This window comes from Sus scrofa, chromosome 9, assembly GCF_054392235.1.
Source record: "Sus scrofa isolate SSC_HxYL_T2T_F1_AM1 chromosome 9, Sscrofa_HxYL_maternal_Yorkshire_Landrace_v2.0, whole genome shotgun sequence".
Lineage (NCBI taxonomy): Eukaryota > Metazoa > Chordata > Mammalia > Artiodactyla > Suidae > Sus > Sus scrofa.
This window is the reverse complement of record NC_139391.1, coordinates 127,593,136-127,615,654: the sequence shown is the minus strand read 5'-3', so window position 1 is coordinate 127,615,654 and position 22,519 is coordinate 127,593,136. Positions and strand designations below refer to the sequence as shown.

The 22,519-nt window shown below is 47.8% G+C and overlaps 1 protein-coding gene across 1 annotated transcript in view; it reads right to left on the bottom strand.

Moving 5' to 3' along the window:
• The window catches only part of CACNA1E (calcium voltage-gated channel subunit alpha1 E), a 607,618-nt gene that overhangs the window by 526,362 nt on the left and 58,737 nt on the right, over positions 1 to 22,519 (bottom strand). The window contains exon 4 of the mRNA XM_084977828.1: positions 3,143 to 3,257. The gene's annotated coding sequence lies outside the window, so the exon portion shown is untranslated. The remainder of the gene's footprint in view (positions 1 to 3,142; positions 3,258 to 22,519) is intronic.

The window sequence follows — 22,519 nt, the reverse complement described above, 5'->3', positions numbered from 1 at the left end:
CATATATCTGATAAAGTGTTAATATCCAAAATATATAAGAAAATCATATTCAGTAGTAAAAAACCAATCATATTTATTAATGGGAAGAGGGCCTGAATAGAGAGTTTTCCCAAAGAAGACACATAAATGGCCAACATATACATAAAAACATGCTCAGCATCACTAATCATCAGGGAAATGCAAATCAAAATCACAATGAGATATCACCTCACAACTATGAGAATGGCCATCATCAAAAAGACAAGAGATAAGTGCTGGCAAGGATATGGAGAAAAGGGAACCCTTGTACCCTATTGGTAGGAATGTAAATTGATGCAACCACTATGGAAAACAGTTTCTCAAAATATTTAAAATAGAACTACCATATGATACATTAATCCTATTTCTGAGTATATATCCAAAGGAAATCAAATCAGTATTTTGAAGAAATATTTGCACTCCCATGTTCATTATAGCACTATTCACGACAGCCCAAATATGGAAACAACCTATGTGTCCATCTACAGATTAATGGGTAAAGTTGTGAGATACACACACACACACACACAGGCACACAGGCACACACACATATGCACACACACTCATACACAATGGTATATTATTTAGACATGAGAAAGAAGGAAATTCTGCCTTTTACAACCACATGAATAGATCTTGAAGGCATTATACTAAGTGAAATAAGGTAGAAAGAGAAAGGCAAATACTATATGACATCACTTATACGTGCAATCTCATAGAAAGTCAGAGAGTAGAATGGTGGTAACCAGGGGCTAGCGGGTGGGGGAAATGGTGAGATGTTGGTCAAAGATCATGAACTTCCAGTTATAAGATGAATAAATTCTGGGAAGCCAATGTACAACATGGCGATTAAAGAATAGATCTTCCAAGTTCACACCACAAAAAGAGAAATGGTAATTATATGAAGTGATGGATGTGTTAACTAACACTGCTGTGGTAGTCATTTCACAATATGTAAGAACATCAAACAACATGTTGTAGACCTTTAACTTACTGTTGTTATATGACAATAATATCTCAATAAAGCTGGAAACATTTCTTTCCTAGAACAACCCGGAAATGGAGCAAAGAAAAAATAAGAACACCAAGAAACAAAATTTAACTTAAAAAAAAAATTCTTGGGAGTTTCCGTCGTGGCGCAGTGGTTAACAAATCCGACTAGGAACCATGAGGTTGCGGGTTTGGTCCCTGCCCTTGCTCAGTGGGTTAACCATCCGGCGTTGCCATGAGCTGTGGTGTAGGTTGCAGATGCGGCTCGGATCCAGCGTTGCTGTGGCTCTGGCATAGACCGGTGGCTGCAGCTCCGATTCAACCCCTAGCCTGGGAACCTCCATATGCCCCGGGAGCGGCCCAAGAAATAGCAAAAAAAGACAAAAAAAAAAAATTCTTAAGTTAAAAAATTTTAAGCATTGGCAGACATGTGGAGAAATGAGCAATTCTGTACACTGCTAGTGAGAGTATAAATTGGTACAAATTTTCTAGTGGGGAGTGGTTAGTAACATATGTCAAAAGTCCTAAAAATCCTCTCTTCTTTGATCCAGCAATTCTACTCCTAGGAATTTATCCTAAGAAAATAATCCAAGATTCAGACTGTGATGTATGTACAACAATGTCTACACAGTGTCATATAATAGAAGGATTTTGAAACAAATGTCTAACAGAGGAGAAATGGTTCAAGAAGTAAGTAATAATATATCCATGTGTAACACAGGTATCGGACTCTCCTTCCCACCCAAACTCCTCTAGATTTTATTTTATTTTATTTTATTTTATTTTATTTTATTTTATTTTATTTTATTTTATTTTATTTTGCTTTTTAGAGCTGCACCTGTGGCATATGGAAGTTCCCAGGCTAGGGGTCAAATTGGAGCTACAGTTGCCAACCTATGTCACAGCCACAGAAATGCTGGATCCGAGCCGAATCTATGATCTACACCACAGCTCACAGCAACACCAGATCCTTAATCCACTGAATGAGGCCAGGGATGGAACCCGCATCCTCATGGATCCTAGTTGGGTTCATTAACCACTGAGGCATGAAGGGAACTCCAGTTTTTAAGGTCACCTTTCTTATATGACGGAAGGAGAATGCTCTACCTTAAGGGTATTGGCAGGACACTTAATGCCATTTCCCTCTGCACCTTTGACCATCATTCACTTCACAGATGGGCTCCATGTAGAATTCCGAGATTCTACATGGAGCCCAGCCACCTCCAAGATTACCACGGAGGATGGATTTGGGACTGACCACACTTGCCTTTATTCTTTTACTTTCCTCTGTACACATCATGCCACAAAGGCTCTGAGTGTACCAATTTTCAAAAGATTGAATTAGGGAAAGTTAGCCATGGGAGTGGAGAACCTAAAGCCGTATGTGAACTTTCTCTAGTCTGTGTCATAAAACTCTAAAACTCATGTCCCACATGGGTGGGCGAAATGTTCCTATCATGGATACATCACATTTTCTGTCTCCACTTCACCATCCCTACATCTGCCCTCTTTTCCAATCTCTTCCCATTGAATCCCCACACAATTTTTGGAAATCTCTCTTCCAATCTGTCTGAGTTTGTCTCTCCTTCCCCCTGGCAGGTCCTCCAGTTGATACATATCCTCCAATTTGAATTATCCATTCTAGAATAAGGTCTTGAGTATTTGGGGGTGGGGTGAGGAGAGAGGATACTTCAGCAGAATAGTCAGTAATGGCTCTGACGATGCAATCTGGAGGAGATGAGCAGAAGCAGGGGTGCAAGTGGTGGGGAAGAGCAACCGCAGACTCACGGAGCTGAACGGGGTGAATGTGGATGTTCCATGTCTGGCCTGTCTCTTTTGTGATTTCTCCTTCAGTAAGAGTTGCAAATTTGCCTCTTTGTTCTCCCAATTTTCCAGCAAGGAACTGTTAACAAAGTGAACAACCTCCAAAGAATGAGCAATCTTTTTGTGAGATAATACACTAAGTCAATGGCCCTCAAACTGACTGCACATTAGAATTACCTGAGGCGCTTTCAACAATTGCAATGCTCAGGCTCCATAGCCAAAGATGCTGGTTTAACCCATCTGCTACAAATATTCAAGTCAAGTGCTGCAAATTATACTACAGTTATTGGGGGAAAAAGTTATTAAATACCTTAAGACTCGTTCTTCTGAAGAAGTTTGCTCTGGAATTCAGAGTCTAGACAGTCTTTTTCAAAGAGAGCTCAAGGAACTCTTGAGTTCAGCAGGATTTCAACAGTTGGCGCAGCCTAGAAAGAAAATTGTAAAGGGTCTACACTCAATAGGTTTTGGAAAAATCTAAACTCCAAAGCAAAATAAACATTTCTTTGCTGTAGGACCTCTCAAGGACATTAATGTCAATCTTTAGTATGACTCTCCAAGAGGGGATTGTGTGTACTGTGAAGCAATTTCCAAGCTTACTTGACCATGTAATTGTTTGCTTGTTTGTTTTGTAAGATGGCTCTAAGAATCTCTGCCCCAGAAACAGCTTGATAAGTACTGCATACTATCATTTATGGTATTTTTTGTTATTGAACAATTTAAAGAAATTCTTTTTACAGGAAATTTTGACAAAAACAAATTATCCACATTATTAATATGCCTTTGTGAGATTTCACTTCTCTACATAGTGAACAAACCTCCTGAATGTTGAATAGATAGGTCCACTGATACTCTTCCCATTGAAAAGTGGAGTCTATATTCCCCTGCCCTTCAGTGGGTTTGTGACTCTTTCAAACCTAAAGTATGATGGAAGTTGGGTCATGAAGGATCACATGACTTCTGCCTTGTTTACTGAATCATTTTATATTGGCACTCTAAGCCATCATATATGCTTTGGACTGAAACCCCAACCCGAGTGACGGTATTAGAAGATGGGGCCCTTGGGAGGTGAATAGGTCGCCTCTGAAGATGGTGATTTGAATTCCTCTGGCTGCCCTTTTCTGATCCTCTCTCTTTCCCAAAGAGAGGAAAGAAGAGCACTGAGCTTCTTGTACAGCTCTGAGAAGTCTTGCAGCAAGAGCATGTGTTTAGTTATGTTGAGTACAGCTTTTTTCAAAACTTCTTTGAGCACAGACCTCTTTTAAATTTTACTGGAATGTAACTGACCACCACCAGCATCACTGCCCTCATCATCACAGGACCTGCATTCACCAAGCCCCTCCTATGTACCCAGCATCTTGGGAAGAGCCTTCCACACGTCATTACTCATCACGACAGCACACCAAGCAGTGTTCACAAGGTTGAAGTGACTTGCCTACAGGCATGTGGCTAGTCATGCATGAGGCAGGATTTGAACCCAGGTCTGCCTGACTATAATAAGGGTTTCCTGAACAATGACCCTGGCTGCAGAGCCCTAGTCCTGCAGCCTGGCTCTTCATCCCCACCCTCTTCACTCCTAATAGGATTTACTTGTTTCTGGAGAGTTCTGGTCATAAAGGGAAGAAGTTCTCTCTCCCAAGTCAGATTTTGAAGGCAAAGAGAGCCATTTGCAAAAAGAGAAAAAAAAGTTGACCTTCATGGCCAGACAGTATTCCCACCAGAGAATATCTCTGAAATAATAATAACATTTACTGTGCACTTACTGCAGCCAGGCCCAGGCAAAATGCCTTATGTATATTCCCTCATGAGAATTTTAGAAAAAGAAGCTCTCAGACTAGGTCTCACACTTGGAGCCAGTCCCTTATGACCACGCAAATCCTGTGTATGTCATTGCTTGTGCCTTGGTTTACTTGCTCATCTGCAAAGTGGGACAATATTATTTCCTACCTTATGGAATTATTGTGAGGGTGAAATGAATTAATATTTGTAAAGCACTTACCACCGTGCCTGGCAAGCAGTAAGTGCTGCGTAAGTATTTTCTTTTATCATTTGGATTCCAAGAGAAAAAAAAATCAGTTCATCTCAGGAAGCAAGAGAGCAGGGAGATTGGGATGGGTATGAGAGCAGAGTTTCTATTCTTTCTAAAGCAGGGGACCCTCTGGCCTCAGTGGGACTCTACAGTTCATCCTTATACCCCTGTTCCCAGGACAGCGCTCGGCTCAGAGCAGGCTCTCAGGGCTGGATTGCTGCCCATGGCCTCCTTCTCCACCCCCACCCACTCCTGGTCAACAGCTCCACACATGGAAACTCCATCTTCGGAAGGAAATACAAGCCATGAAACATCAGCCTTCTCCTTCTCACTCCCTACTGTGCCCTGCCCTGCCCTGCTCCCTAGGGCTAGCCTGGCCCCCTTGTCCAGGCTGGCACAACCATCGCCCTCCCCAGTCCCTGCTGGGCCTGCCCCTTTCTGCCTTCCCCTGCAGAGGACTGAGCTGGTACATAGGAAACAAACGTCTGCTGGGGAGCAGATGTCAAGCTCTGGCCCAAGGAGATTAAGGGGCTGAAATAAGCTGTGGGTTATGACGTCCCCATTTTATAGATGAGGAAACTGAGGCTCAGAGGATACAGCAGCCCAGTGTTAGGTGGTAAGCAGGGAAGCCAAGATTTGAACCCAGGTCTCTCTGATTACAAAGTAGAATACCTTCCACTACAATATTCCCATCTTCTGCACCTCCACAACTTCAGTGGTCTGCTTTCAACTTGCCTTGTGGAAATCTGTCCCATTATTTCTAGGACTTCACCCATCCTGAACTGGGTGTAAAGAGCAGCCTCTCCACTAACTTGCAGGCTGTGAAAATCTACCCCAACCACAAATGTCCTTGTGCCCTCCCCACCTCCAAAAATCGCTTCTACACACACAACCGTGATACTGAAGTTTGTTGTGGCTTTCTTATTTCTCTGGTTGCCACAACCAAAAAAAAAAAAACCTACCAAGTGGACTGGGGGTGGGGAAGTCAAATAGTTACTATATTTATACCGTGAATGGTTTTAGGTGATAATAAAGGCAGATGTTGCTATAGCAACGAACATTCTAGGATCCCATACACATCTTTTTGCCTTTGTGCAAAGTGCACTGGATTGCAGATGACATCTCCCCGCACGGTCTGTGCAGAGCAGGGCACACTGACCACTGTGGTCGGGTCAGGGCCAGCACACACACGGGGGGTGGAGTGGGGGGTTGCTCCTCAGCTGCCAAAACACTGGCTGCAGCCTGGGGCTCCAGCTAGACCTGGGCACCAGCACAGCCTCTGGGAGAGCCAGCTGGAGCCTACGCTGTCTTCCTCTTGGGTAAACTCTCTCCCTTGCTCCTTTTTTCTTTCCCTCTTTTTCATGCTGGTTCTAAATTATGCTAACTGGTTAATGACAGCCTGGGTTATTTTCTGAACACCACTGGCAGTCGGAGGGTAGGATATTCACTCTGACAATAACTCACCTTGCTGGGAGGGTGGAAGCACCACACGCCCTGTGTGTGGTGCTGGGAGAATAGCCAGCCCCTTTCCCTGGGAGCCCTCCTCTCTTGGAGGGGGGTTCCTGGCCATGATCTTCCCACAACCCTCCTGGCCCCAGGTGTCCAGTACTACAGGTGCCCCCCTTAACCCGCCCAGTCAAAGCCATCCCTCTGAGCATCACACAAAGGGGAAAAGATCTGGCTGGAATGTAAAGAGCATGTGTTCTAGCCCCAGCTCTGCCACGTAGGAGCTGCCACCTAGGAGCTGCCACCCAGGAGCTGCAGGACCTCTCTGAGTCACAGTGCCCTCCCCTGTGAGAGATGGCTGCATCTCTGAAGAAAGTGCCAACCTGGTATGTTCATTCACAAGTAGGTGAAAATGACAACACTTGGCAAAATGCACAGCCCATTGGGATTCACCATTTTTTTCCACAAAATATGAACCTTAAACCAAAAGAATAAATGCCAAATTGTAGAAATGTAGCCATAGGTAACAGGTGAGGAATATGCTCACACAGCAATGGGCTCCCATGGGGACCATCTACACACAGGGCCACCATTCAATGATGTGAACTGCATCTACCCACCATGAAACCACTGGGTACTCAAGCGCTCCGAGATAGTGCGGGAGGCAGGTAGGTAAATGGCAGTAAACACACATTGTGATGGATGCGATGGTGGGCGTGTGCTTTGAGGGGGGGGGGGGGCTTAGCAAGCTACCCAATCTCTCTGAGTCACAGTTTTCTCATCTGTGAACTGGAAAAAATGCCTGACCCCTGGGGCTGTTTCTGGATACACTAGCCTTCAAAGCCCATCTGGACCCCTGGACCTAGGAAGATAAGGGATCAAAGCTCTTCCTAAGGGCAGCACACCTATGAGCTCTTCAGATGCCCGCACTCTGTGCAGCACCCACAAGAAGGGGAAGGGTTGTAAGGGTGGTGCTCCCTCTCTCCAGGAGAGCCCCAGCACAAGGGGTGGCTCAACAGCTTAAGATGGCTCAGTGGGACCCTTTGTCACATATCTCATCTCCCAGGCCACGGCTCCCCGGCAGACCAAGTCTGAAGCATCAGTAATTTTATTGATGAGAAGAAAAGGCTGCTGTAGATTACTGAGCTTGGCCAATTAACAAGTAAACAAACACAAATCGCAAGCCAGAGCCCTGGCTCGCCCAATGTACTCCACTCATTTAATTTGACATGAGTCGTTTAGTTTTAATTAGGACAATGCTTCCCGGTATATTAGTAGGAGTCCTGTAGTACATGTTGGGGAAATAATGATGGCTTAGCAACGAGACCTGTTTCAGCGCTCTGCTATTAAATCTTCACTGAGAAGGGAGGTGAGCCTGCCAGGCTCTTTGTGGAAATGATTGGGTTTGGAAATTAGCACTGTTAGGAGCTAGGTGAGACGAAGTCTGGCAAAGACTCCAGACTCCAGCAAACCCTGGAACGCTCCGCTCACGGGCCAAGGACCAGGGCCACCCCTGAACCCCAGGAGCACCCAGTTTTGCAGATCTCAGCAAGGCCTGGAACACCCACCATGCTTTCACCCCCAGTGGCCAACAGGAATGCTCGGGAGAGCACTGAGGCCGTCACCAAAAGGAGAAGGTCCCAGCCCGGTCACACTCAACCCCTCTACCCTGAACCTTCCTCGGCTGACTGTTTGTTCCCCCGGGAGGAGAGGAACCAAGACTCGTTGCTCCCTCTCCCCTGCTGGATGAGGATGGGGCCTCTCGTCCTTTCTTCCACCTTCTCAGCGTGCTCCGCCAAGTCGCTCCATCCAGAGATGGTTCAATTCCATGCTCAGAAGAAATCGGAGAGCTCGTGTGCTCCCCTCCCTCTCACCCACCCAATTTCAGTTTGAATTCTACGCCTTTAGCCTCTCCTTTCCATCCCTTCTGTGCCCAGTGGACACCAGGTACCTCCCCGTTCCCTGCCCCTCCCCTAAGGAGCTTCTTAGCATTTCTGAGAGCCCAGAGGGGGGAAAGCTCATTTCCCCAAGGCCACGTCTCTCATGCTCACTGTGCCGCTAGCCCTGTTCTGGGTTTCTCCTTCTCCCTCCTCTCTTCCCCACCTCCCTCTCTCTCCCACCCACCATCCCTCCCCAGCTCCCTCCCTGTTCCTCTCACCTCCTCCTCCCCACTTCTGTCTTTCCCTGAGAGTTCAGTAAGGAAGACAGCCTGGAAATCTGTATCTCCATGTTTCTACAGCTCCATCCCATGCGACCTAGGTTGCTCAACCAGTGGGAATTGTCCCAGAAGCACTCAGTGTCATAAGGAGGAGGAACATTGGTGGGGCCCCAACTCCTATAAGGAGAATGCTAAAAAGGAGCCCACAAAATTTCAGATCCCTGCAAGATGAAAAATATAGGAAATAAAATATGGAGGCTTGGACAGTGAATGTATTCGGGGCCGGGGGAATGGGAGCATCTTGATTGATTCATGGATTTTTGTGAACTAATATGAGCTTAGCTCTACTAAGTGCTTGGCATGGTGCTCAGTGTGATTAATGACTAAGCCTCCACCCCTGCCCTCAAGGAACTGTGTGCATTGGGGCAGAAGGACAGGCAGGAGGAAATTCAATGCAGAGGAGAAGCAGGGTTGTATGGGAGCACATCGCAAGACTACTGAATCCACTAGGGGATTTGAACAGACTTCTTGGAAGAGGGGCAGTCAAGCTGAGACCTGAAAGGGTGTCTTCATCTAACTTAGCAGCATTTGATGCTACTTGAAACACTTGCTTTACTTAACTCTCCTCCTATTCAGCTCATCCTTCCTAGCCTCCTTTGCTGGAGCCTCCTGAGCTTCTGAAAATTTTTTTTTTTTTTTTTTTTTTGCTTTTTGCTTTTTAGGGCCGCACCTGCGGCATATGGGGCTTCCCAGACTAGGGGTCCAATTAGAGCTGTAGCTGCTGGCCTACACCACAGCCATAGCCATGCAGGATCCGAGCTGCATCTGTGACCTACACCACAGCTCAGGGCAAGACCAGATCCTTAAGCCACTGAGCAAGGCCAGGGATCAAACCCACAACCTCATGGTTCCTAGTCAGATTCTTTTTCACTGAGCCACGACAGGAACTCCTATCTTCTGAAATTTTAAATGTTAGACTGTCCTGCTCTGATCCTCAGACCTCTTCCTTCTCTGTTGCTCTTACCCCCCAGGAGAGGCCCTCCATATCTTGACTTTAAGTACAACCTACCACTATAAATCACCTAGTTTTGTTTGTTTTTGTTTTTTGTTTTTTGGGTTTTTTTTGTCTTTTTGCCTTTTCTAGGGCCGCTCCTGCGGCATATGGAGGTTCCCAGGCTAGGGGTCCAATTGGAGGTGTAGCCGCCAGCCTATGCCAGAGCCACAGCAATGCAAGATCCAAACCACATCTGTGACCTACACCACAGCTCACGGCAATGCTGGATCCTTAACCCACTGAGCAAGGCCAGGGATCAAACCCACAACCTCATGGTTCCTAGTCAGATTCATTAACCAATGCGCCATGACGGGAACTCCAGAAATCACCAAATTTTATTTCTAGCTCTGACCTCTCCCTCTCACCACTAACTCAACAGATCCCCTTCAAGGTCTAACAGATGTCTTCAATAGGATGGATACTGAACCCAATTTCACCTCCCCCGAAAAACTGCATCCTTTAATCATTCTCCCTCGGGCCAAAACCTGGAGTGGTTCTTGCGTTTTCTTTTCCTCTCATGCCAACATTCAGTCAGTCAGCAAACTTCGTGTCATCTCCCCTTTAAACATGTCACCCTAATTTGGCCCCGTCTCACCACTGCCGCAGCTCTCACCTCAGTCCAAGCCACCACATCGCCCTCTGAGACTCCCACGTTAGCCTCCTAGATTTGTTCCTAAAATCAGAGTGATCCTTCAAAACTGCAAGTCAGGGCACACTGCCATGGTCTCTTAGGTCCCTCAGAATAAAATCCCAAATTCTTCCCCTCGCCTAGAAGAGTCTGACATAATCGGGCTCCCACCTTTTGGTCTGGACTCCTACCTCTTCCCACCAGCCACATCCCATCACACTCACAGCTCCAGCCACACGGGGCCGTTCCCAGTCCCTGAATGAGCCAAGCACCCCCCTCTCCTCCTCGCTGGGTCCTCTCTGTCAACTCCAGCATCTTCCACCAGATGCCCGCTTGACTTTCTTCCTCACATCAAATGTCATCTCCTCAGAGGGAACTCTGTGGCATAGATATTTTTATCTATTATATCAGACAGTCCTGGCCAGAAGCAAACAGAGCACTCATCTTTGAAGAGATCTTTTCACGAAGGTATTATGTGCAGAGGAAACCAAGATAGGTTTTGAGGCCTCAAAGACTAGCAGTGCTGGGAAGCCAGCACCACCCTTGCTCACCCTTAGTCCTCAAGGAAGGGAATGGTGTCACCAGAGCCCATCTGAGATGTGGAGCCATGGGCATGGCAGTGCCGTAGAAAAACAACCACAGGAACAAGGGCCCGCCCTTTCTGGCCCTCAGCTCTCCTGCAGGTGCACCATTTTGGCCAAATCCAAAGAGGGCTTGTCAGAGGGCAAAGGAACCCTGATGATACAGTCCAGAGTTCAGGTGCAAGAGCATGGAGCAGGGCGGAGCAAGGGCAGAGAGCAGATCTGGGGCAAATGAAGATAACCCAACACACTGACATTTCTGGCTCCTCTCCTTCCAGGCACAAGTTAGCCCCAGATTCCTGACCACCTTGGAGCCAGGCACAGTGTGCACCTTGCCTTGGCCAAGGTCACTGCCAGACTTAAGTTTCTGTGTTTCCCATCTACCTGCTATAACGACTAGGGAAGGTCCAGGGGATGGAGGGCGTCCACCTGGCTTTCAGAGGGATGAGGAAGTGGAGCAGGATCCCTGCTGCCCCACAGCGGACAAGCAGCATGAGCACAAGTCAGCCCTGAGAGTCAGGACCTTCACTAGGTTTATCCTGATCCACTCCTGCTGCTGAAATGGCACCTTTCCTCGCCGCTACACCTTACTCTGCCCTGTTCTCCTCATCCGACTTACCGCCCTCTGATAAACTGCGATGTTGATTATCTGTCTGTCTCCCTCCTCTAAAATGTAAAAAGTTGGGGTAGGACTTTGGTTTGCTAAAATAATTCTTGGCTCCTAGAGCAGCACCTGGTTAATAGCAGAGGCTAAAATTCTTTGTCAAATAGATTTGCGAATGTGCGTTAACAACTACCATGTATTAATAATTATGTCCTAGACATTCTCAGGAATGAGGTCGAGGCACTTCTGAGGAAAGCTTAAACAATTCACTAGGGTTACCCTGCTTAAGCCATGGAGTAGGCGGTGAAGGCATTTTGACTCGAACCCAAGCACATGACAACTCTGCCACACCACTTCCCAGTACCAAGGGGGCTGGGAGGGGAAGCATGGGAAAAGCCATTCTAGACAATGACCAGGGGCTAGAGAGAGCCAGGCAGCCCACCTACCATAAAGCATTCATTACCGCCAGAGCCAAGAGTGACAACTGATAAACTGCACAGGGTAACAGGGAAATTTTAAATCGTTGGCTATAAAAAATAATGCTAATTACAGTCATTTATGTGAATTGCTTACCATTTCTGCCTAATTACCAGGCAGCACAACAATTATGTAGATCTTTAACTAATGTCAACCTAACTTTGTTGCAGGTTTGATTTGATTATAACTGTAAACGCTAAAAACAAGAGCTTACTTAGTCCAACCAGGAGCTGGTTGCTCATGGAGACTGGTTCTCTGCCCAGAATTTAAAATTAGAGAGGAATTACCTTGTCCTTACCAGTTACTGCCCATATTGTTAGTGATCTTTCAGGTGTAAGCGTTTCATCTGGACTAGAAGCTCTTGAGGCAGGTGCGATCGCGTTTTTCCTGGTATCATGATCCCCTCCCCACTCGGAGCCCAGCTCAGCCCTGAATACAGGGGGGCTCCTGTGTTGCTATTCAGCTGCTGGTGCCCTGTCTGTAGAAGAAATGGTCCTGGCTCACATTCCTCCGAGTCTCTTCTCACTGCCTGGAGGCTGAGGACGTGAGCTAGACTGGAAGACGCCATGTCTATTCCAGCTGTGACAGTGGCAAGAGACTTTCCTGAGCCCTGTAACAAGCCTTCAGAAGAAGAAGGGCAAAGGTGGGATAGAACACTTAGTGGCCCAGGGCTAGCTAAGAAGAATTCCTGAAATGTTACAACGAAGACTGCCAGTGGTCTCCTCTGCATCTATTCGCTCCTTCTAGAGTAAAAAGAGTTTTAGCTGAGCACATGGCAGCCCAGATAAAGCCCATATTCCCAGGATCCTTTGCGGTGAGGTACGGCCAACGGGAGGTCAGCAAAAGTGATGTATGCAAATTAAAGACCATGACTTGAAAAGGGAAGGAGTGAACCTCCCCCTCCTCTTTGCCCTCACTCCTCTGGCTGGGATGTAGACAGCATATTAGAGCAGAGACAAGCCTCCCTGGACCCAGGATGGAATGCAGGTGCTGAGATGCCAGAGCAGCAAGACGGAAGGAGCCTGGAAGGTCAGAACCGAGGGGCTGCAATATCACACCTCTATCGAGCCGTGCCACCATGCTCATGCAACAGATGGAAATCAGCATCAGGAAGCAGTAAGTTTTGAATATTCACTGCCTCTGTTTTTGGTATAGTTTATTCCTTTTAAGTTTATATAATTAAAATGTTTAAGGATGGCTATGCTTAACAACCAGCTCATAAGATTTATGAAAACTGATGCCAGCTCCAGCTTCAGGTCTTTGTCAGAGTAGCCAAACCTGCATCCTGATTCAAAGGTAATGCAGGAAGTGAGAGGCGGGTGGCACTCATATTCTCAGGGGTTTGTGATATATAACTCAGCCCATGGGTGACCCAGGGTTGCCTGGAAGATTACATTACTCCAAGGATAACTTTGACCAAAAAAGTCTAAAGCTTCCCTACGTTATTACTGAACAAAATTCGTGTAGCCTCGTTACAACCTGAACATAGCTGTGTCTGTGGAGAGCTGTGGTTCTAGATGATGGCTAAGGCCCCTTCTGCCCAAAGCCTGGTGCTCCTACAAGGTCTCAGCGAGAGCTTTCTGTTTCTTTTCTACCTGCTTCTCTTGGGACCTTCTCTTACCAGTTTATACGCAGAGAGGACATCTCTCTGGTGAGAGGTATAGGGCCTGACCTAACTTCTCACTTTTGCAAAACAAGGTGAGCAGCAAGTTCAGTCATTCATTCAATAAATGCGCATAGATTACGTGGAACTAAACACATGCCAGGGCAATGCATCTAGTAGACTCCCATGTAGTTAACAGGGAGAGAGAGAGAAAGAGGGAGAGAAGGAAGGGAGGGATGGAGGAAGGGAAGAAAGAAGGGAGGGAGGGAGGAAGGGAGGAAAGAAGGGAGGGATGGAGGAAGACATCTATATACACTGCATGTATGCTTGCCCGAGCCATGAGAAATTTGTGGAAGGACACCCGGCAATTATGTGTTACCTCAGGAGAGACAGATAACTAACTAACTGTAGTTCACAAGGTTTGCCCTATGGCAGAGACACATCGCCTTGGCAGTGAGTCTTCTGCTGATAAAGCGACCAATAAGCATGGAGAGGCAGCATGTGGGAGGAGGCAGACTTCCGCTCACCTCCTGCCTCCACGGCTCACAGACTTGGGACCCTGAATAACTGACCCAACTTCTCTAAGTCCTATTGCACATCCATAAACTCTTCACAGGGGTGGAAGCAGTCAATGAAATAATCTCATTGAAAACATCTGGTCCTTTGACGGGGCAGCCTGTGCTCAATATCTATTAGAACACCTGGGTAAATTCAGGATCAAGAAAGGTGACTGATTCATTGGAGATCAAAGCACATAGGTGACAAGCCCAGAATTCTAAACCAAGTGTGTGCTCCCCAATGTGTCTGAACTCAGTAAGAACCTTGTGTTTTCTGGGTGGTCAGTAAAATCTTGTTGAATTGAGAATTTTCAGTTTAGGAGTTCCCGTTGTGGCTCAGTGGAAACAAATCTGACTAGTATCCATGAGGACGCAGGTTCAATCCTTGGCCTTGCTCAGTGGGTTAAGGATCCAGCATGGCCATGAGCTGTGATGTAGGTCACAGACGCGGCTCAGATCTGACGTTGCTGTGACTGTGGCGTAGGCCGGCAGCTATCGCTCCAATTAGACCCCTAACCTGGGAACCTCCATGTGCTGTGGGTGTGGCCCAAAAAAGACAAAAAAAAAAAGAGAGAGAGAGAGAATTTCCAGTTTAAAGTTAATTTTTTCAATCATAGAATCATTTAAAGCTAAAAGGAATTTAAAAGAATAAATCATTTAACTGTAACAGGAGGGCCAAGACAGAGAGGTCCGTGGACTCCACGATCTCACAGCAGGTGGGGCTGCCTCCTGGGTCCCATCCTTCCATCCCAGCAAAGCCCCCAGGATCAGAGATGCTTATCTACTGTCCTCTCGATGGCACACCTGCCCTGTCCCCAGCCTGTGACATTGGTGATCACTCCTTTCTCCTCAACTCCATCTTCCCTGGGCTTTCAAGGCACCACCTACCCCTGGTTTTCCTCCTACTTCCTTACCAGCGCCCTCTCATCTCCCGCCTGGGCAGCTCCTTCTCTACCCGTGTGGTATTTTGTGTGACTCTGGGGAATTCTGGACTTCCTTGTGCCTTTGGAAATCCAGGGCAGGCCAGGGCGGGGACCCGGAGAGAAGCTGGGAGGGCCAGCTTAAGTTGCCAGGACAGAAAAGGTTCCACTGATAATAACGGGACATTTGCTAAGAGGCCAATGCTGTTCCTTGCTTACATCATTTCACAGAATCTTCTGCATGACCTTATGAGACAGACTTGCTTTTATTCCTGCTTCACAGATGAGAAAACTGCCACTAAGAAAAGCCAGAGTTCCTGCCCGAAGCCATACAAAGAATAAGAGACAGAGCCAGGATTTGAACTCCTGAAGCCAAGACTTACCCACTGTGCAACACTGCCTCTTTGGAAGAGGGTATGTCACAGCCACAGCACTAGTGACACTTCTCCGTTTGACATGAACCTCCAAGATGGAGAAAACACATCTGCACATGTATTTACCCGCTTGCATTGACATTCAAGTTCGAATTGTGTGTGGCCCACACCCTGTGTGGTTGGGTTTGGAGGCTACAGGCATGTTCCCCACCCATTCTTTCTTATTTTTGTTTGAAAATTCGTCAACTGCCTCCATGTGCCATTGATCCATATTGAGCTTTCCATTCATTTTTTCCAGGACATCCTCCTCCATAGTCTCAGATGCCCCTTTAACATCTTCAAGATGGGTTTGGCACATACCCAGGCCAAAACCCACATTTTCTGAGTTTTCTCTCCATCCCTGCCAGTAGTTCATCCTTCTAGCCTGTTCAATCCACCAACCTCATACTTTAGAACCCTTCCCACAGCCCCTCTCTCTTCTAAAGTCACAACCTTCAAGAGGAAGGAGGGGTAAGAACACATTATGAGACCTCACGTCTTACTTCCTGCTCGAAATGTCAACGTCTGCAGAGATACATTCAAGGCTGGCTTTTACCCTGATTACACCACCTCTCCCATGTGAATCAGCCAAAGTGGCAGTCATGGGAGACCTGAACGAGCAGGCTAAACCCTGTCACAGCCCAAATTAAAAGAGATGATGGAGATGAGTGTTTTGTAAGTAAGAGAACACTAGTCAGACGTTAGGTGGTGGCAGTTATTTGAGACGAGTCATCCAGGAGGAGGGCGCATATCTCCTCTTCAGTCCTGTCTGATCAGACACAGCTGACTTCCTACCTCAGGGGAAGGGTCACAACCCCCACAACACCACGTCCAGGAAGCCCACCAGGATACCACCTACCTTCTAGACAGTACCTAAGGACAGCATGCGTTGGGAGAGCATCTGTTCAGCCAGGAGACTCAGCTGCTCTTGGATGTGCCTTTGTTTGCTCTGATTTGTAACTCTTAAGCCCCTGGGCTCTGTGACCAAAGACCCACCCCTCCCATCACTGGCTATATGGCCCAGACCTCTCCACCCAATGGCTTCTTGCTTCTTGCCCAATTCCTTTACTTCCTGTGTTTGCAAAATAACAAATGCAGTTAACATTTATTAAACAATGTACATATTTTATTTCATTTCATCCTTGCACCTATGTTATGATATGATTTATACATTATGTTTTGTAAAATTGAGGCTGAGAAAAGTTAATTGCTAAAGTTAATTTACTAAAGCCCCAAGTTAATGTGAGGCAGAGCTGAGACTCAAACCCATGGCATTTATCATGAAGAAGCTATCCTTTATCCATTTTCTTAGCCCCTCATCCTCATAACTTAAGAGCTAAGAACACAAGCGGTTTACAACTAACTAAAAATTGAGCCCTTGTACTTTATTCTGGAATGCTGGGAAGGGGGCAAGCTGCCTTCCTCATGCTACAAGCCCCACTTGGGTAGCTCACAAAACATCTGATGCTTCTCAGACTTCCAAGTGCATAGGAACCACCTGCAGGTCTGGTCCAAATGCAGATTCTTTTGGGGGGAGGGTGTACCTGCGGCACATGGAAGTGCCCAGGGTGGGGGTTGAATTGGAGCTACAGCTGCTGGCCTACACCACAGCCACAGTAATACCAAATTCAAGCCAGATCTGCCACCTACACTGCAGCTCACAGCAACGCCAGATCCTTAACCCACTGAATGGGGTGAGGGATCGAACACGCATCCTCATGGATACTACTCATTTTTGTCACCATTGAGCCACAATGGGAACTCCCCAAGTGCAGCTTCTGAGTCTAGTTCGGGTGAGCCTGAGGGTCCCATTTCTAACAAGCCCCCAGGTGACAGATACCATGCTGCTGGTCTCAGGACCACACTCCAAGAAGGAGGCCCTAGAAGTCTGGTGCTCTGACTCACCTGGCCATGAAGGACTGATCAGACCATCCCAAAGGCCAGCCGAGGAGGAGCTCTCTGGGCTGAAGAACCAACAAAAGCAAAGGCATTGAATCCTGACTGCAAAGTATGCCTGGCAATCAGCAAGGCTGGGACCCAGGGATCATGGGAAAATGCAGTAGAGCCCAAGTCTTAGAAAACAAGTCTAGAAGGAAAATTTCAAGCTAGACTGAGAGCCTTCAGTATGACGCTAAGACATTTAAGAATCTAAAGTTATGTATCTTTTACACACACCTCTTTTGTGGTGAAATTATCCATTTCTATCCTCCTTCTTAGGAATAAGGAGTGCAGTCTCTGAATCATCTTTTTAATCCCCTAAAATGCCTTGCACCTGGCCATCTTCAGTAAAGGGCAGAGATTGGGGAACACTGGAGTTCTCCAAGAGGAGGAGTGATGGGACCTGGTCTGTGCCTCAGGCATTGGGAATGGCGGGTTGGAGATAGATATGTTAAGAGACTGTCCCAGTATTCCAGGGATGAAGTGATGAGGGTGGGATCATGAGGCTGGAACAGAGGTGGTGACTGTGGGAATGGGTAGGAAGGCGGGGCGGCAACCTGGAGGCAATCGATCAGACTGCCTACTGGTTATTCGCCACTGCTGCCCCCTCCCCCAACCATCTAGCTCTCTTTGCCTTGCGCTTTCTCCCGAAGACTGACCCCTGTGGGCTGCACCATCCAGGCTGCCTTCCCCTCTGCCTCCAGTGGAGTTCAGCCAATGAGAGGCACCAGTAGGAGACGGCAGAAGGAGGGAATGGAGGAGAGAGGTCAAGGTATTTCCTTCCATGCCCCCTGGGCTCTCACTTCTTCCCTGGCTCACCAAGGTCGTATTTGTCCATGAACAAAGCTTTGGGAGGGCAGGCCCCTTTCCACAGTGCCAGCTGGGGACCCACACCCTGTAAGGTTGTGATCCTCATTCTACAGGATGAAGTACAGGGACCAACATATGGTGCTTATTCCCCTAAAGTCAGATAATCCAGGTCCCAGAGCCAAGAGGCAAAGGTGAGAACAAATCTTCTTACTGCCCAATAACCCAATTCAGGGATTTTTTTTTTTTTTTTTTTTTTTTGCTTCCCTTGGGCTCAGTGATGATGCCGCCCACCACTCGCTCAGACCATGTCCCTCTTCCCTTAGCCCACGTGAGCCCCTCCCCACAGTGCGGCAGGCGGGTCCCGGCATGCCAGGACCAAGCCCAGCTGCCCAGAGTCACGTGATCATTAATTCACCGTTCACTGGCCCTTCTCCCTTCCTTGTCTTACCTCCACCACCTTCACTCATGTTTTCCATGATCACTTCCCAAATAAACTACCTGCACCCAGGTCTCTGTCCCAAGGTCAGCTTTTGGAGGAACCCAAACTAAGCAAGGCTTCCACCAAAGAACACAATCCAAGCTACATTCGGCCATGACTGTCTTCATGGACAGTCAGAGGAGATGATTAATGAATTAATTTAATTAAAACAAGAGGAAATGATTGCTGCTACACCTGAGGGCCAAGTCAACTGAGAGGATTCCCTGGGACATCTCTCACTGCTCTCATGTCCAATAATAAGGGTCACTGGGAAACCAGGGCAACCAGGTAAAGATGGGACCACTAAAGTTGTAGATCCTGAGAAAACGAAGGTTTGGGTCATCCACTAGCTGCCCAACAGTCAAGGTGCTGGCAGGGGGTGGAGAGGACACAAAATGAGTGGTGGAGGAAGAAAAGCTTTATGTTGTTTCTTTCCCCTACTTTATTCCTGCTGTTTCATATGAAGATCCATGGCCAACATGATAGCTTAGGATCGCGACTGGAGTGTGTATAAGGATAGTGGGGCCCATGGGACTTGGGGCTTCCCCTGTGCTGGAGAAACTCATGATTCTTTACTAAATAAAGGACAGGAATAGATGCCAAGTGACAAAGAGGGTAGACTGTACTGATTACTCTTAATTTGTCCCCCCAACCCCTTCCGACCCTCTCTGTTCTGCTCTGACCTCAACGGTAGCCTCCACAGCTGGTACATGGCTATATATCCCTCTGCTCCCTCCACATCTTGCCGCAATTTGAGAAATGCAGCAGCTGAATTTCTCTAGGACCCCCTTTCCAAGCTCCAGCTCTCCTGGGGGACAGAATCTTCATTAAACTTCCTTTGGTTAAACCATCTCTTACTGGCAGCTGGACTGATTGAGATGGGTGGTGGAAAGCAGGTGGAGAGAGAAGAGGAAGAGGAGAGATGAAAATGGATGTGGTTTCTGACCACCAGCTGGAGAGGATGCTTCAGAGGTTTGTCTGATACACACTTTCAACCACCTCCCTGTGATATCAGCTTCCCACTCTCCCTAAAGCCTCTTTTTCTGAAGTCACTCAGGTAGATCTGGGTTTTGCCTGAAAAGTCTTTTTAGAAGAGGTAGGTAGCATCTTAGGCTTGCAAAATTAAATAAAAATTACTAGCCTTTTTTTTTTAAGGAGTTTCCTGGTAGCTCAGTGGGTTAAGGATCCAGTGTTGTAACTGCTGTGACACGGGTTCAATCCGTGGACCTGGAATTTCTGCATGCCATGGGCATGGTCAAAAAAAGAAAGAAAGAGAGGAAGGGTGAGTGGCTTCTGAAAAAAAGAAATAAAGCATAAAAGGGAAGCACAGGAGGTCGCATTTACTCTAACTCAGCCCTGTTAGGGTTACCAAGGAGGGCTTCAGTGCTGTGTCCACAGAAGGTTCCTCCATAGGCAGCATGGCTTTCCCTTTCCCTCACAGACAACTGAGAGCATCCATCCACCAGGCCAGCTCCAAGCCTCAGCCAGGGGATAGCAACAGTGGTTGATATCAGACACATTCATTCAGAGACATTAGTGGTCATGCAAGCCATCCACCTATTTGTTCTTAGATTCATGGCCTGCTTGGTTCTGTATCACAGAAGACTCATTTCCCAGGCTCCTTTGCCCTCCACCAGGCTCAGCCAATGCGAGCATCTCTCCTCATCTCTTTCTGCTTCAGCCAAGGCTCTGTCTCCCCTATGGTTCCAGCTCCCCAGGATGCTCTCTGCCTCCATGGTCCCAGCTCCCAGGCACAGCCTTGGCTTCTGAACCCTGAGCCCCAGGGGTGGCAGCCTCCTGCCGTGCTGGTCCCGCGTTCCCCGCCCTCTGCTTGTCTCTTTGGCTCTTCCATTGCCTCTTTAATTAAATACCCTCTATTGAAAAATTGAGTGAATTCTGTTTTCCTGACTGGACCCTGACTGACTTGTCCAAGATCACATGATCACATGACTGATAAGCAGCAGAACAGAGTCAAACCAATTCCGCTGACTCCAAAACCCCCTCGCTCCCCCACCCTGCCATCCTGCCACCCTCACTGCCTCAGAGGGCTCCCAGCCCTGGCATCTCACCAAAGCTTCTGCTTCCCACTGCAGCCACATCCTGGGAGTCAGGGTTTTCGTATTCAGGTTCAAAGGTTCTTGGGCTGGTGACCTGAGGTGCCTAGTTCACAGCTTGCTTGGGACCTAAGACATAGCAGCTACCAGGCATGGTGGGAAGGGCTCTCACTGCTTTAGTTTATTTTCTTATTTTTGTTTATTAGTGTACGAGATGATTCGGGAGTCCTGACCCAACCACATCCAAAAGCATTTCAAAAGCCTCTGGGTTCTGGAGTTCCCATGGTAGCTCAACAGGTTAGGGACCCAGCATTGTCTCTATAGGGAGGCAGGTTCGATCCCTGGCCTCGATCAGTGGGTTAAGGATCTGGCATTGCCATGGCTGTGGTGTAGGCTGGCAGCTTCAGTTCCAATTCAACCTCTGGCCCAGAACTTCCTTATGCTGCAGGTGCAGCCATAAAACCAACAAAACAAACAAACAAAACCTCTGGGTTTGAAAGAGAACGTACTTACTCAAGACCTGCCAAGTACGGAAAGATGCTGCCTTGGACAGTGCACCCACCAGAGGGGCGAGGCCCGCTCTACTCCCTGGTCTGCGGAAGATTATATAACAGCCCCAAAGGGCCCCCCTGTAATTGGCTGGGGTGGAGTGCTCTCTCCAATTCTCTTGCTGGGTGGAAATGATGAGAAACAGCACATTCTGGTTTCTCTCAGGTAGCTCAACGTGAACCCAGCCCTGGCGGGCACCACACTGCGGAATAATGAGATTTCATCTAGCAGAGAGGAAGTTATATAACTAGAAATCAGCCATCAGCCGTGACAAAACAATCAGGGAGAGTCAGAAAGACAGACAACACTGCTCCAAGCTACCTGGCTCGGGTCTGGGGGTGGCGTGGGGGGTGCATTTGAACAGAGCCCACTAGAGACACGACTCTCAATTCTTCCACTTGACCGCCATCCCCTGGGCAGCGTCTGGAGGCTGAGGGCTCTGGGGAGGGGCCTCTCTCACCTCTTCTCAGAAGCTCTCCTGCCCTCCTCACACCCAGCTCAGGCCTCGTCTTTCTACCTCCCTCTCTGACTTCCCAGAACAGCTACTGTCAGTTCCGCAGGCCCTCTGATAATTCTGCCTGACTCAGAAATGGGACACAGGCAATGGTCAGAAAAGGCCTGTCAGGCCGGCATAGCTGCCTCATCCAGAGGGAGGCTAGGGGCGGAGAACAGGAAAGCTCTCTACCCAGGGACAGGAGCACCAGAACCAGTAACGAGCTTCATTCACCGACCTAACAATGGAATGAGCTTTGGTACAAAAGCCCACATCCAAGCCCGTTGTTTCCGTAACTCTGTCAGAGCAGGTGGATGGCACAGGGTTACCGCACACACATGCACACTCTTCAGAGACACAAAAGTAAAAATCAAATAAGGCAGAGAAGAGAGGTCAAAAGAATCAGGAAGCACCGTAGCCAGTTAGATTCCAAAATCTCCCAAGGACCTTTGAAAAGCTCAGTCCCAGTTCCCGTCCCCAGAAACTGGGCCTTAGTGGTCTAGGATGGAGGGTCTAGGCTTAAAGGCCACGTGCAAGGGACCACTGATGTCTCCCCAGGAACAGGTGGGACCCCTTTCTCCTTCGTTCACATAAAGGATGTGACCTCAGCCCACTCACATCCAGTACAAAGCAGCTCTGAGAACTGAGAAAGACCCTGGCGAGGTGAGGATAGGTCACCCGTGAGTCCAGGCTGCAAGCTTTTTCTGCGTCAAGCACTGGTATGCCTTACCTGTGCCCCAGGCACTGTTCTAGACGCTTTACGGATTTCATTCATGTCATTAACACAAGCTTCCTACCAATTCTCTGGGGCAGGTACTCTCACCATCCCCCACCGACAAAGAGGAGGCCCGGCACAGAGGGTGCTGGATCTTCACAATAGCATGCAGGTGAGGGCTGG